A 17,040-nucleotide genomic window follows, 5' to 3' on the forward strand; every position below is an offset into this window, starting at 1 on the left:
TTTGGGGTAAGCCACATTTATTTTTCAGAATTGACTTGTTTGCAAGCCCAACTGCTAAGATCTGATGTTTTGTATTTTAGACCCAGTGGAGCGTGGAAAGCTGGTGGGGAGTCATTCAGAAATTTCCTCTCACCACAGATCAATGAAGGGTATGTAGGTCATTGTCTCTGCAGCGCTGAAATTCGCAGCAGACAAAACTCTACTCTGGCATGATCACCCTTAGGAAAGTTTTCCTGTAACTTAAAGGAATGAGAAGTAACAAATTACAAGTAAAGGCAAGTCAGGATTTCTGTCAGGCTGGGGAGCGGAACTAAAACTAACTGGCTCTAAAACTGTACTGCACGCAAGATAAAATTCTTTTGTAGTCAATTGTGAAAATGAGCCCAAAATGTGCTGGTGTTTAGAACATCCTAATAGTGTAGCATTTCTACCAGCTGTTTGAAAACTAAGGTGTTTTGTAAACAACCCAATTATTTCAGAGAAGGGATGCATGCGGGGACATTTTCCACCACTCACTCTGAATGTACTGCTCAGTGCATAAAAGGCAAGAAAGAAAACACACACACATGCACAACAAAAAAAACTATTGAGAAGGCCAAACCTCTGCACCCGCCCACAGGAATAGATGGAGGATTGTGAACTCAACAGCAGCGCAGTAACCCGCATGAAAGGGCCAGGCCTGGGAGGGCCCAACGCAGTTAGGACTAACAGGCATAGCTCCTGGCTGCTGATCTGGCCTGGCAGTAGGATGCTCAATTTTAAAAGCTGCCTGGGGGTCTCAGAAAATCCCCAAGCTGGCTGTGTGCAGGGAGGAAGCCTGCTAGAGAGCATTTGAACTCGGAAGGGCACCCTCCCCAGGCGCTTGCTCTACTTCAGTTTTGCTCATGGTGACGGGTGAGGGCAGATGTGACTCTGTCTTCAAAGCGGAAGTTGGGTCTCTGTGCCTTCCTCAGTCGTGTGAGTTAGTGGAGTCCACTCAGCCTGTAAAGCCTAAGCTGAGGCCAGGCTCGCCTTCCATCAGGGGCCTGTAGCCACTTTCCATTGTTGTTACTCATTTAATTCTGTTTATTTTTTCTTGTTCGCACTCCAGGAGATGTGCAGACCTGTGGCCATGCAGGGCAGGTCCAGTTTCAATGCTGTTGACAAGGCCCAGGAGGAAGGGAGGGAAAGAGCGAGGGCTAGGGAGGGGCCAAGGTCTGGCAGCTGGACAGGCCTGCCCAGGAGGAGCTCTGCGGGAAGGGGGGGGCCTGGGCTGCAGGAACCCACAGCACCACCACAGCCCACCCCTGCCTAGGTGGGTGCTTCCAACCTCTCCTGAGAGTTTGTATTAGACCTGGCGAGCGTTTGAGTGTGTATGTGGTAAAGGGTGTGTCTGTATTGGAGGGAGGTCTATGGGGGCGTGTCCATGTAGAGGGTGTATCTGTGTGTGTGTCTGTGTCCTTGTCTGTCTAGGTGGGTGTGCACATATTCGTGGGCATTGCTCTGTGCAGGTGCTCAGGGGTCTGTCTGTGTGATGTTTCCGTGGGGAGTGCTAGTGTATGGGCTGTCTGGGTACGTGGATCTGTGTAGCTATTGGCGTGGGGAAACCCGGAAATGATGGGGTATGCATGTCTGTAGGGTGTGAGAGTTGGTGGGCATGTGTGGAAATCTGTGCGTGTAGGTGTTGCTCTGTGTGTGTACCTGTGTGTGAGTGTGGGTGTGTCTGTTGCTCTGTTAGGGGATGAAGGTTTGAGTATGTCTGTTGTTCTGACTGTGTATAGATCCGTGTGTAGGTTGGGTGTGCCTGTTGCTGTGTGGGTGTGTCTGTGTGGGGAAGTGTGTGGGTCTGTGGGGGGTGAGGGAGGATGTGTCAGTGTTGCTGTATGTTTGGATCTGGATGTGTCTGTGTGTGGAAGTGTGTCCATGTGCGGTGGGGGTGTTAACACCTACAGAGGAAAGCAGCCCTGTAGAGCACACCTCTTTCAAGTTAAAAATTGCTTTCAAAACCCGGAAATGATGGCCAGCCTGTCATCCGCTTCCTGCAGGGCAGTAGGCAGAACGAGGCTGAATGGGAAGGCGGCAGGCGGGCCTCCAGGCCTGCAGGGACCCCAGACCCACCTTACTGCGGGGCACACCTGCCAAGGACAGGCCTCCTGGGCCTATAGTACAGGGACATTTAGAAACAATTCTCTGGTTGGAGGAGGAAGGGGCCCATTTATTTTCATCTGTGTAAAAATAGCTCTTTTCAGATAGGAGTTCTTGTGCCCTCAGGGTGTGAGAGCCTGCTCTGAAATAGAAGGAAAGATATTAAGGATTTTTAGGCAGACAAGAAAACTCCTAAACCCGCTGAAACTGAGTTTAAAATATTTCTCTAAAAATAAGCTTTGTTTTCCTTGTGGATTCCTCTGGCAATTGGGCCCTTGTGTCAGGGTGCTTAGCTGGCCTGGGAAGCCAGGCGGAATTTTTTAAAAAGCAAGTGTTTCCCAGCTGTGGCCTTGGAAAGTTCTCTGTTTTCCATTTATTAAACTCTTAGTTTCCGGCTAATTAAAATTATTTTCAAATAAAACTCCCTGGTCCAGCAATATTTGATGAAACACAGAATTCCTGGTGACCCCCCTCTACAGGAGGCCCTGCCGGCTGTGGGGTGGCCTGTGACCCCTTCACTGGGCCTGTGCTGGTTTTACTGGGAGGACGGAACCTGTGAAATGCATGCCCAAGGCCTTGTCCTACCAGATGCACTGCTCCTGTGGTGCCTGGGGTGAGAAGCGCTTGCAGGGCTGACTCTGAGCCCTATGCAACACCCAGCAAGTGGCTGTGGGTCACTGAGAACCTGCTGTTTTCTTTCCCTGCACCCCTGAGCAGAGACGGGTGTACTCCAGGGGACAAGAACTCGGCTGCGTATAGGGCAGGTGATGCTGTGCTCCCTGGCCTGGCTACTGTTGAAGGTTCAGGTCCAGTTGGGCTAATGCACCAGGACTTTATTAAGCACCTACTAGATACCCCAACTCCCAAGGCAACTTGGTGATGATGGAAATCACAGATGCTGCAGGCAGAAGGCATGTATTGCTGAGGGCCAGAAGTAGGATGATTCAGGTAGGGTGAATCGCTGGTAGGTCCTCCTCACTGCCCTGTGATTCAGTCCTGACTTCACAGGTGTGGACGCTGGGGCTGCTGGTGGGACCATTCATTCATCCCACAGATAGTTCTTTACCCTCTACTAAATGCCTGCACAGGCTAACAGATAAGCTGATAGATGTCATCCCTGCCTTCATGGGGTGTACATAATGATTTCAAGGTTCATTCATAATGTAGCTTGAATCAGCCGTCATTCCTTCGTATGGCAGCATAATATTCCATTCTATAGCTATGCCACATTTTGTTTATTCATCAGTTGATAGACATTGGAATTGTTTTCACCTTTTGGCTGTTATTGAACACCCATGTACATTTTTTGTATAAACAGGTTTTCAATTCTTTTGGTTATATACCTAGAAGTGGAATTGCCAGATCACATGGTAACTCTACCTTTAAACTTTTTGAGGATCACATGGTAACTCTACCTTTAACTTGGGCATGCATTTAAGGACACTATTTTCCAAAGTGATAAATTGGTTTTAGTAACCACTTAATTAATGTCTGTTTCCCCAACTCAATCTGATGCACGCTCTATAATGTACACATAAAAAAAGCACATGCATTTGTTCACAATAGCCAAAAAGTGGAAACAACCCAAATGTCTGTCACCAGGTGGATAAATAAACAAAGTGGTATATCCATGCAATGGATTAGTATTTAGTCATAAAAAGGAATGAAGTATTGATTCACAGGATAACATGAATGAACCTTAAAAACATTATGTTACATGAAAGAAGTGAAATGATTTGCCCAGTGCCTAGAGGTGGTAAGAATTCAACAGGAATTAGCTAGCTATTATTATTATTACCATAATGCTTCATCGTCTTCCTCTTTCCCTCCCCCTTCAGCTCATGCCCATAGGTCTCCTGGTTGGAAAGGCTTAACGATCCTAATAGAGACTTTTTATGGAGTGCCTATTATGTACTAAAGCTTTATGTATGTTAATAACAGCCTTTATATCTACCCAATACTGAGAGACTATTACTGTCCCCACTTCAAAGATAAGGAAACTGAGCTCAGAGAAGTTATGTGCCCAAGGCCAAGCAGCTGGGAAGAGGCTGAAGCAGAATTCAATGGAATCCAAGCCCTTGCTCCTTCAAATTGCCCCAGGCTGTCTCTCGGACTCCTCTTTCCCTGCCTTACACCCACGCTGTCTATAAACCCAGATTTCCACCTCTGTTTTAAAAACACAATTAGTTCACCCTGGCCAGGTAGCATGATTGGTTAGAGCATAGTTCTGACATGCAAAGGTTATGGGTTTGATCCCTGGTCAGGCCACATACAAGAGCAGATTGATTCTCTCTCTCTCTCTCTCTCTCTCTCTCTCTCTCTCTCTCTCTCTCTCCCTTCCTATCTCTCTAAAAGCAATTAAAACAAAAATTAGCCTGACCTGTAGTGGTGCAGTGGATGGAGTGTTGACCTGGAGTGCTGGGGTCGCTGGTTTGAATACCCACCCTTGCCCAGTCAGGAAGCAAATGTGAGTGGATGCTCTCTACTTTCCTTCCACTTCCACCTTTCTCCCTCTCTCTCCTTTCTCTAAAATCAATAAATACAATCTTTTAATATAATAAATAAATAAATAAATACACAATTTGTTGAAGTCATCCTTTGCTCAAAATCCTCACTTAGAATAAAATCTAAAATCTTAGCGAGGTCTACAAACTCCTACATTACCTGTGGGAGCCTCCCTCCCTGGCCCACAACCCATTTTCTTTCTGACCTGACTCCCGCCTGTCTCCTCGCTCCAACCACACAGGCCTCCTTGCTGTCCTTAACCATGCTGGGCCTCCTCCTGTCTCAGGGCCTTTGCACTTGCTATTCTTTCTGTCACGCTCTCCTACGTGGCCTGTTTCCTTCTCTACTAAGTGTCACCTTATAAGGGTCCACCCTGACCACCCTTTCTAAAACAACAGTCCCATCTGGAATTTGTTCTTTCTCATCCTACTTTATTTTCCCTAGCATTTGTCATTCTTTGACATACTTTAAATGCTGTGTTTTTATATGTATATATATTGTCCTTCCTTCTTAGACTCTAAGCTTCACACCTAATCAATAGGCACTCAATCTGAGGGGTGTCAGGAAGGTCCAGTGGGGGGAAAGTCTGCCCCCACTAAACTCTCCCAACCACATGGGCCTTAAAATCAGAGTGGAAACTGCTTTTCTTTGGAAATTCTAAATAGAGCTGCACTGTTCAATATGGCAGGCAATAGCCACATGGGGCAATTGAAATTTAATTGAAATTAAACAAAATTTAAAACTCACTTCCTCAGTCACACTAGCCATATTACAAGTACTCATTAGCCACATGAAGCTAGGGGCTACTGTAGTGAACAGCACAGAGTATTTCCATCATCGCAACATTCTGGAGGACAGCACTGCTGTCCTAGAGTGTTCTGTTAAAATGCAAACAACTAAAGAAGGAAGCCTCTATCATCTGACCCTTGAAGGGTTGACCTTTTGCAAAGCAAGTCCTTAGTACACAACCATGATACCCTTGGAGGCTCTCCCTCCCCTTACAAGCCAAGAGAGTCCAGTATATTTCAGAACAATCACTCAGACCAAGAGACTGTACGTGCCAGTGGAGGGGAAATGAAGGGACTGCCCACAGCATGGTGGCACCTCACAGCCCCCCTGCCCGGTAGCCTAGGACCTGCCTCCTCACACCTAGACACAGACCCTCACACCAAGCCCTCTGCTTGTTCCTGTCTCCACAGCTGTGGTACCACATCTAGCCAGTCACCCGCACCAGGACGTGGCATCCTCCTGAAGCCTGTCTCTAGCTTCCCTCTCTACCCCTTTCCTCTAGGCTGCCCGAATCTAACGACCGCTTTCTAACCATGCCTAGGCACTGCCCACCTCTCTGTCTTTACCGCCTGGCAACTCAAGTTCCCCCTCTCACCTGGACAGCAGGTGAACCAGAAGCGCCAGCTACTCCTCCTCCCAGCCACCACTCCCCAGACCCAGCTTCTTAAACACTTAGGTCATCACACCCCTCCTGCCCAAAGACCCTGAACGGTTCCCTCAACCTCAGTTCAAATCCAAGCTTCCCAGCATGCTCTTTGAGGCTCTGCCTCCATGCTCACCATTCCTCAGTTGTTCTGTAGTCCCCTGCTTCCTCAGCCTCAGCCAATCCCAACCTCACGCCCCCACCCTCCCAGCCCCAGCCCCCCAGGAACCCTGTGCAGGACTCTGTGGGAGTACAGAGCACACTGCCCTATAGCTCTGTCTTCCTCTCTGGCATGCTCGTTCCTAAGCAAGCACTGTCTCATTCCTCTGCACACCCCAGCCTGGCTGCTAGAAGGGCCTTAATTAATGTGTGAAAACCCCAGACCTCCGAGAGCAGGGGACTGTTCTCTCCCACTTGACAGATGAAGCAGATGGAGCTCGTGTATGGTGGGGCCACCATAGCACGCACCCCCGCACCCCAAGCCAGGGTGGAGTGCCCAGCTGTTCACGGGGGAGGGGGGGGGGTGTGCACAGCTTCTTGGCAGACATGGCCTCTCGTGGAGTTTTTCCTTTTATTAAACTTATGCAGGCTTTTTCTGAATATCCAAACTGTGGACATTGAATTCCAATTTGTACAAATGGAAAGGTTCCTCCCAACCTTCCTTCCCAGTCCCACTCAGCAAAGCTGACCGCTTGGTAACCGCTTTGTGTGAGGAGTTCTAGAAATTTGACTGTGCAGGTCTAGCTATAAACACTTACACACACACATTCACACATGGTTTCAGTTCACTGAAGGGGGCCGTGCTGTGCCCGCTATCCTCACTCGGCGTGCCAGCTCCTTCTTTTAAGGGCGGCGTGGCATTCCACGTGTGAGGGCCCCGGTGCAGCCGCCAGCCCTCCGCATCATTTCCCTCTTGTGCACATCCTCACACACAGACCCTTCAGAGAGTGTTCCCATCAGCGAGTCCCCAGGGGCAGCACTGCCGAGCTCTGGGCGGCTCCCTTGTATCTGCGGAGATAATGTGCATTTACAACCTTGAGATCTGCCATCCCAGCAACCCTCCAATGTTGCACCTCTCTCAGTGCCTCAGAGACCGTTTCTACCCCAGTTCACTCCCCGTATGGTGGTTCTTGATTTCCAGAGTCCATGTAACAGGGGCTGTCGCTTGGCGTCTGGCCTTTCTCTGTGTCCTGTCCTGTTCTCTAGTCCTCCAGTGGCTAAACCCCACCCCCACCCCCACAGCCTCCAGGTTCTTGGAGGGCAACCCATGGCTGTCCACCACCCTAGCTGGTGCCAAAGACTCAGGCTGTCCCCCAGAGCCCCAGGCAGGTGGGTCAGTCCCCACCCGGCAGAGGGCACCTGGGGCTTGAGGGCAAGGAAGTGGGGAAGTTCTCTCACTAAAGTTGTGACTGTCAGTGGGGGCAGCAGAAATCCTGAGAGACAACAGTGTTGCCAGTGGGGGGTTGTGAGAAGGTGTAGGTGCATCTGTGTGAGAGCATGTGGGTGAATGTGTGTGCAGGAGTGCGTCTGAGCATGCACCAGTGTGCGTGTGTGTCTCAGGGACGGTTGTGTCAAGCGTTACATAATGGAGGCACTCCCTGGGGCCAACAAACCGCAGTGGTGTAACTGCCGGCTGGTTGGGCCACCAGAAGGAAAGGAGAGAAAATGTAAACACATTCTGGGCCTTTCCCTGACCCTCCCCAAGCAGGTCCTAGACAGGGTGGCTCTTCCAGTTCTTCACTCCCACCACCTTGAGACCTGTGGGCTAGCGTAATGCCGGTGGCCGAGGCCAGGTAGGTTCAGGTCGGATTAGGGCAGACGGCAGAGAAACTGGAGAGTCGGAAAGCATTGGGCCATTTCGTTTCTCACATTGGGCCATTTTGAGTCTCACAATGGCAGACAAGCACACAAGCAGGGAAGACTGCTTCTAAGGCAAATGAATAGCAAAAATGGGCCCTCATAGGGGTGGGCGAGCAGGCAGGCAGGCAGGCAGGCAGGTAGGCAATCCACAATCCACCATCCCCTCTGAGCACTAGCACCTGTAGCCTTACATAGACCATACACAGGTGGCGCTGCCACGTGCTCACGCACTAATCAGGCAAAGTGCTTGCAGCCAGTAAACCAGGGAGCAAGCCTAACACAGCTGTTTGCCCCACAGCTAGCCTTGGAGGCAGTGATAATGGAGGCCAAGAAGACTGAGGCCAAGGGATAGGACCAAGAGGAGAGCCGGGCAAGGCCAACCTGTGCTTCTCCTGGGTCTGTCACAGGCCATGCGCCCCCCACAAAGGAAGCATGCTGCCTTTCACACCTCAGAGCTGTACTCTCTTCAGTGCCCTTGGGGGCTCCGTTTGTCCCAGAAGCCTCTGCCAGGCATTGGAGCCCATCACCCTGCAGTGAACCAGTGTGCCTGGCTGCTCATCTTCTCCCATTCTTGGGTGACCTCAGGGTGCAAAGGAGCGCCTCCTCCCTGCCTCCCACACCTCGTCTGCAGACTGGCTCCGTGCCTTCCAGCCAACTCCCAGCTGCTCAGTGCTCAGCACCACACTATAGGCTCTCTCTTCCAGGAAGTCTCCCCTGCCTGCTCCAGGACAGTTCTTTCTCTCTATGCTGAACTCCTGATGTACCTCTAGAGGCACAGCCTGGCATCTGGCCGTGTACAATCATCCCTTGTTCTCCAGTTGTTCACTTTAGGACTAACGGGCACAATTTATGTATTACATTCTCTGCCAAACCTGGTCCCTTGAAGTGCCCTCATGATCACATGTCATCCTCCCATCAACCCTAGCAGGTAGCATTCTAACCACCATTACATAGCTGAGAACCCAAGCAGAGAGAGATTAAGTGAATTATCCATGGTTACAGCTACACCTAAAAGATTCCGATGGCAGAGCCTGTGTTCATAACTTCCCATGGCCAACCTCTATGTCCTCACATCTCTAGGCTCTTGGAAAGCCTCTTCCATGTCCCATCACCCCAGACATGGAGCCAGCTGGGTGCCTACTAGATGCTCAAATAAAGGTAGTGGCTCACTCAGTGGCTGGCATATAGTTGATACGGTTTAATTGCTATTTGACTGGATAACTGGTTGAACAGAATGGAATGGAATCTTTTACTCAGAACAATAGAGTGATCTGTCAAGAGCAGGGTTTTTGGGCTCACACAACTCTTTAATTGTACACAACTCGTGAATCCCTCTGAGTCTCAGTTTCCTCATCTGTAAAATGGGAATGGTCATCGTGTCTTCCTCATAAGGTTATTGCAAGGATTACATACAACATTGTGATTGCTTGGCTCGGTGCCTGGCATGAATTTGGTAGTCAATAAATGTCTGTTGCTGCCACATACCCCTTTTCAGTGGTACTTATGGACAAACCTCATTCCCTGTTTTCCAGATGAGGAAACGGAGGCCCAGAGAAACACCTTTCCCGAGATCTTGCAGGGTCTGGATTGCATCTACAAATTACTGATTCCTAAGCTGACTCTTGCCAAGACAGGCCAGCATTTTCCATCTAGGACAGTGTGGGTGGGGTCAACTGAAGGAAGATATCTTTCTAGACTTGAAAAAAGTTTCTGCCCTGGCCAGGTAGATCAGTTGGCCAGTGTCATTTCAATACACCAAGGTTGTGGGTTCGATCCCCAGTCAGGGCACATACAAGAATCAACTAATGAGCCCTGGCTGGATAGCTTGGTTGTTTAGAGAGTCATCCTGATGCACAGAGGTTGCCGGTTCTATCCCTGGTCAGGGCATATACAAAAACAGACTGATATTTCTGTCTGTCTGTCTCTTTCTCCCTCTCTAAAATCAATTTTTTTTTTAAATCCACCAATGAATGCATGAATAAGCGGAAGGACAAATTGATGTTTCTCTCTCCCCCCATCCTCTGTCTATGAAAATCAAGCAATAAAAATATTTTTTAAAACATTTTCTTTTTTTAAATTATTTATTTATTCATTTTAGAGAGGAGAGAGAGAAAGAGAGAGAGAGAGATAGGAGGAGGAGTGGGAAGCATCAACTCCCATATGCGCCTTGACCAGGCAAGCCCAGGGCTTCGAACCAATGGCTTCAGCATTCCAGGTCAACACTTTATCCACTGCGCCACCACAGGTCAGGCCTAAAACACTTTCTGATCAGCTCAAGGATAGTGGGATAGTGTCTTCCCATCCCAGTTAGGGGAGGGATTAATCAGGGAGGGCTTCCAGAAGGAGGTAGATATCAGTGCAACTCTGACCCTTAAAGGAGGAAGACAGTGTGGCACAAGCTGCAATTACTTGGAGGTGGATTTGCTTGGGCCTGCATGCACCTCACCTGTGCTGGGTTTCCCTCTGGCAGAAGAGAGGGGCTACAGGCATGGCTCTCTCACAGCGTCAGGGGCCAGTGGGATGGGTCCTTCCTCCCATCCTCATTCACCAGAGCTTCAGACTAATTTGAGTAGTGCTAACCCTACCACCTCAGGTGACCTTCCCACTAAAACGTCAGTTCCTGGATTTTTTTTTTTGGGGGGGGGGTCTCTTTTACTGTGTTCCCAGTGCTTAGAACAGAGCCTGGCATATAGGCTTAACGATGCTTAACGAATGCTTGAAGGAATGATTACATTACCTTTAACTTCCTTCCAACTGCACATTCACACCAGGTATCTTTACTCCTGCCCTGTTATGTCCGGCCAGCAGTGCCCCGCCCCAAAGCCTTTGGCTGCCTGTATCATGCCACCTCTTGCAGAAAGGCTTCCAGGACAACATAGACCTGCTCACCATACAGCCTCCCTTCTCGTACCTCATCACAGTGCAGCGGGTACCCAATCACTTAGCTCAGGTGAATTTCAGAGGAGGAAGGTAGGTGGGAAGGCCAGCCATCTGGGTCTACATAGAAAGCAGGTGTGGAAAATCCAAGGCTCGGAAGATGGGGGGTCCTGATACTGACTGGTTTGTCAGAGGCCTATACTAACAAGAGGCCCTGCTGGGCCTTTTGTTCCCAATTTAACTAAGCCAGGCCTGTGGCAGGGGAGCACACTGGAAGCAGGGGGTGTGGACTGCTCAACCCCAGGAAAGCCAGAGACCCTGCAGCCAAGGCTCGCCTTGGAGGCTTCTAGTGGGCTGGGAGGTTCCGGGTTCCCTTGACTTTGGGATCCTTCCCTGAGAGTTCTTTGTAGATGTTGTCACCAAGCAGCCTTTGTGTGTGTCCTTATAAGTATTCAGGAGGGAGGAAGAGAGAAAATTCTCATACCAGGGTGGAAACCCAAACCAGGAGACAGGTGAGTAAAACCTAGAAAGCTAGAAAGCAAAGATGACTCAGGAGACAGCTGTGGTCCTGGCCAAAGTCACAGACAGGGCAGGGCAGCAGGAAGGAAGGGGGAGCCCAGGGGAGAGGGTGAGGTGGCCTACAGCCAGTGCTGTTGTCATCCCCTGCCCCCAGAGGAAGCATCCTGCCTGTTCACCATGGCCTATGAGGTCCTGAGGGCCCAGAATCACATCATCATCTACCTCTGTTCCCTCCAACGGCTGGGCCCATGTCATCACCCACCCTGGGGGAGGGGATGGTCCATGAACTGAAATGGCTGGCTTCCCTCAGCTGTAAAACTGTCTACTGCACAAGAATGAAATGACATAAAATATACCACTATACCACATCTGATGCACAATGACACGACATACTGTCAGGGCCTCCCTCTCTCCCCCACTCTGGACCAGCCCTGCGAACCTTCCTGTGGTCACTCCTTCTAGCCAGAGTCCCCAGAGAGCCTGCCTGGCACTGGCCCCTGCAGAGGAGCAGGAGACTCCCTGCTCCGGGGGGTGGGTGAGCTTGCAGCCCTTGTGCTGTCTGGAAGGTTCTTCTGTGTCCCTTGGGCCCTATTCACCTCCTGCTTCTTCTCCACCCAGCTTCCTCCAGAACCTCCATCCACGGATAGATACTTCAGCACAGTCATACCTGTCCCCAGCGATCGCTGTCCGCCTGGTACTCCCACTGTGACCTTGGGTAACTTCCTTCCCTCGTCTGTTATATCCTGTTTCCTTCCGGTCCCAGTGGAAGTTTTGTTTCATGAAATGGCCTCCAAGTTTCAAAAGGGTATAGGAAGCCCATTTATTAGAGTACGCTATCTTTTAAAAAATCTCTACCTCTACTTTAAGAGAGGGTTCCCCGTGTTACAGAGGCAGAAACTGAGGTCCAGGAGAAGCGCATGCCGTGCCCCAGGCCGCCAGCCCCCCACCTTCAAGGCCCTCCCTCTGTCTGCACTGGGCACATTGCAACTTTGAGTTCTGGGCTGTGAGGTGGCCCAGAGACATTCCAGCCCAGGGGTGACCAGGGATGATTAGGAAAAAGGTGAGTAAACTTTTTTTTTTTGAGGTAAGTGAACATTTTAAAGGCTCTAGTAAAAAGACTGACCCTGGCCGGATGATTCTGTTGGTTGAAGCATCCTCCCGATGCACAGAGGTTGCCTGTTCTATCCCCAGTCAGGGCACATACAGGAACAGATCAGTGTTCCTCTCTCTCTCTCTCTCTCTCTCTCTCTCTCTCTCTCATAAATAAATAAAAGGACTGGACACCACATACAGGTCTATTTGCTGGGGACCAACCCCACTCCGGCACGTCTGTGCAATGTGTGAAATGGCAGATCAAATTTGACATGGCCCATGCATGGCTGGGTCTGCATGTGCGGGTCAGAGGGGCGTCGAGGTCGTGAGGTTAGGTTACAGGAGCCGGGGGAGGATGCGTGCTACAGCACAGCTCTCCTCCCGTGCATTCTCTTTAACTGGCGCTCATGCACAGATCTGTACTAGCGTAGGCATGACATTGCTCTCTGGCAGGCGACACAAGAAACTGTTAACTGGTTATCTTCAGGCAGAGGTTGGAAAAGGGTGAAGGGGAGTGGGGAGGAGTTTTACTTTTATTTTAAACCTATTTTCTTTTGTTTGACTTTCCTGCCCTGTGCATGTATTGTTATTTTTTTTAAAGTGTTATCTGAGCACTTGGGATTAGGAGCCATTCTGTGGTATTAAAAAAGAAGGGCGTAATGCGAGTTGGTGGCCGAAAGGCTATGGGTTTGTTGGGTCTTGCTGTTGAGGGCCAGGCCTGGCTGAGAGATGAGGCTAAAAGGCCCGTGGACCCCACAGAGGGACTGGGCAGCAGGTTTTGATTTCCCGATTCTTCCTCCTCCTGCCCCCAACTGGCTCAGGAGTCCTTTCAGGGGCCCAGGCCAGCCCTTGAGTTTTGGAGAATTGTCTCCCATTGGAACTAAACTTCCCTAAGCCAGGCTCCTTTCCTACAGGGACAAGAACCAGGACTCTGTTTGCCTGAGGATTGCCTGCAGTTTGATTGTTCCATTATGGTCTGTCCTGCTTTCTGAGGCTCTGGTCCCAGTGGGGAAGCTGGGGGAACGTGCCCTGTGGCTAGGTCCTGCCTCGCTGTCCTTTCACCCCTACCCCTGCGGCGGATGAGTGGGTGGACATAAACCCCACTGGCCCGTCCTGGAGAGGCTGGGGATCTGTGGGGCGTGCAGGGTTGGGGAGCTGATGCCCTGACTCTCTCCCCAGTCCTGGTCTGTGGGACTCCTGGCTCCACTCACCACTGACCACCATGACAAGGTGACCCACATCCTAGTGGACGGAGACACCCCCTACACACCCCTCAAGAGAGAAGAGGACTGTGAACTCTGTTTCACAGGCTGAGAAACTGAAATTCTGGTTGGTACAGGACTTGCCAACACCAATAATAGAGGCAGTAATAGAACAGAACCTCAGATTCAGGCAGTTCTCTATCCTGGGTGCTTGACTGTAAGGGTGGGCTAATAAGAAATGAAGTTAATATGAGATCAGAATTATTTAAAGAAAAGTCTGTCTTAAAAGTGACCCAGCTCAACATCATATGTCATGGAATTGTGAATTAAAACAAGATAATACTGCATACCCTTTAGAATGATAAAAATCCAAAATATTGACAACACCAAATCCTGGAGAAGATGTAGAGAAACAGTCACTCTCATTCATTGCTGGTCGAAATGCAAAATGGTACAGCTACTTTGGAACACATTTTGGCAAGTTTTTATGAAACTAAACATACTATTTGTGATCTAGCAATTGCTTTCCTTGGTATTTACCCAATTGGTTGAAAATTTATGCTCATACAAAAACCTGCACGCTGATGTTTATAGCAGCTGTATTCACAAATGGCACAACTTGGAAACAACCAAGATGGCTTTCAATAGGTGAATGGATAAATTGTGGTACAGCCAGACAATGAAATATTTAAAAGGAAATGAGCTATCAAGCTATGAAAAGATATGAAGGAATCTTAAATGCACATTACTAAGTGAAAGAAGTCAATCTGAAAAGTCTACATACTATATGGTTCCAATTGCGGTATATGACATTCTGGAAAAGGCAAAACTATAGAGACTATAACAAAAATAATGAGTGCCAAGGGTTAAGGAGGGAAGATGGACGAATACACAGAACATAGAGGATTTGCGGGCCAGTAGAACTACTCTGTATGACAGGCAGTGGTGAATACATGCCATTATACATTTGTCCAAACCCATAGAACGTACGACACCAAGAGTGAACCCTCATGTGACTTATGGACTCTGGGTGATAATGGTGTGTCAATAAAGGTTCATCAATTGTAACAAATGTACCACTCTGGTAATTGATGTTGGCAACGGCAGAGACTGTATGTGGCGGGCAGCAGGCAGTATAATGAGAAATATTTATATTTTCTGCTCAATTTTGCTGTGAACCTAAAACTGCTATAAAAATAAATATATAAATAAAGTCTATGATGAAACAAAGAAAAAGTGACTCAGGTGCCAAGAGTTCCAATCCCGTAAGAAGACACTGCTTCCCCAAAGGCCTCTGGGGTCCCTGCCAGCAGGGAGGTTGGGCGGGGGGATGCTCAGGGCCTGCGGTGGGCTCCCCACCCCTCCCACCTCCCCACATGTTTCCTGGAGGAGCCTCAGAGATCCCCAGCCGTTGGCCCCTTTCTCTCCCTGGCTTCCTGTTTGGGTTCCCCAGTCGTTTGGCCGTTTCTGCAGCTGAACTAGGAGCTGGTGGGAGGGCGGACACTTGCCTTGCGGGGGAGCTGAGGGGGGCACTGATGGGAGTGCTGGAGGGGACTTCAAGTCGGTTGGAGCCTCAGTCTGTGGTCACCTGGATGCTCAAACCCTGGCCGGGAGGCCCCTGGGAGGTCAGTAAGTTCAGGCTGCTGCCTCCATACTGGGCCCGGTGGCTGAGGTCTCGGACATCACACAGGCGCAGTACAGCCCGTGCAGGCCGAGCTTTCTTCCTGGTCTGCGTGCCACTTTATCCAGAGGAGCCCCAGCTTCATCGCCTGGGAATACCTACTCTGTGGGCACGCAGGGTTCATAGGTGGCAGCACTTATTCTCATGGCACACAGGACACATACCTTGCACGAGTCAGCAGAGGAGAAACCCCACCTTGTCCTTCCCTGTCACCTGCCCCTCAACTTGTGCCCCATTCTGGCTGCCCTGCCACATCCTTCAGCTTGATCCCAGCTGCAGACCTGTGGGGGTTCCAGAGAGCAGAAGACGCAGCCCTGCCCTCAGGAAGCCCAGAGCCGATCAGGTTAGGGGCATACCATAGGCAAGTCCTTTCTCAGGGGGCGACACTGGGAAAGGCCAGGGGGACATGTGAGCAACCCTGAGATTCAGGGAAGGCTTCCTAGAAAAATAAACTCTTTTCAAATGTTCAAGGGTGAGTGGAGTTATCCGGGTAACCAAAGAGGGAAGGTATTCCATTAGCAGAGGCTCAGAGGCAGGCAGGTGCTCCGTGTGGGCAGGGCTGTGGTTAAAGAAGGTGCTGAGAGAAGCAGAGGCACTGTGACTGTCTGAGCCACTCATCCCACATCCCCTTGGGGCCTAGAATGGGCCCAAACCCTCCACTGCCCGGGGGTCTCAGTGGGATCACATTCCCTACAGTGCTTGCTCTGTCCCTCTACTGCATACAAGACAGGCTCTGGCAGGTGAGCCAGGCTCGGGCCGTTGACCCACCCGTGGCTCCAGGTTGGGAGTCAGGACTGACTCACAAGGCCCTGGGGAGGCCAGACCACATACCCTCAGGGCCACGGGTGTGGGGAGCAGGGAGGACAGCCCATCCAGTCCCCCGCTGGGAAGGAGGATGGCTAGAGGGGTAGACCCACCCCACTCAGCATGGCAAACAGGAAAGGCACTGCTTCAGTTCCCCAGTGTGTAGCCCTGTGAGCGGCTGTTTCTCTTTGGAGACGCACAGAGATGCTTTCGGAGTGAGAGCTGTGCCGGGCAGGGGTGGGAGCAGAGGGGCTACAAGGCTTCTGCTTCTCCAGCTCCAGAAGCAGCCCGTGTGGCCTCCTCTCACTGTTCCAATGGTGGGATTCAGAATGTGGGCCTGCCTCTCCCACCCATTCATCCGGTGTTCTGCCCCCTCTCTGCTCCCTCCTGTACTTCAGGATTGGATCCTGAGACCATCCAGGGCATCTGGAAACCTCACTGAGGTCCCAGTGCCCCCTGGGGCCTACAAATCAGTTACTTCTTTTATTTTTAGTTATTTTTTAAATTCTTAAATTTATTTTATTGATTTGAAAGAGAGAGGGAGGGAAGCGGACAGAGAGAGAGAGAGAGAGAGAGAGAGAAACAGTGACCTGCTGTTCTACCCGTCTATGCATGCACCGCTTGATTCTTCTATGTGTCTGCCCAGGGGTGGAACCTGCAACTTTGGACTAAGCTCTAACCAGCAGAGCTACCTGGCCAAGGCCAAATCCGTTACTTCTCTGTGTTCTTTGGGGAAAATGGGGAGCTCCCAAAGCAACCCATGCAAATAAATGCAAAAGAGATTGATATATAAAATTTGAGAGTCCTTCCTTGAAAACCAGTTTGGGCACTGGGTGCCGCTTCCCGTCTCCCTGCTCTGCTGGATTCATCTGAACTTGTGAGTGCCTCAGTGACTGTGCTTATGTGCAAGTCAGAAACAGCAACGCTGAGCAGAGAGAGAGAGA

Source organism: Saccopteryx leptura, chromosome 3 (assembly GCF_036850995.1).
Source record: "Saccopteryx leptura isolate mSacLep1 chromosome 3, mSacLep1_pri_phased_curated, whole genome shotgun sequence".
NCBI classification, from domain to species: Eukaryota; Metazoa; Chordata; class Mammalia; order Chiroptera; family Emballonuridae; genus Saccopteryx; species Saccopteryx leptura.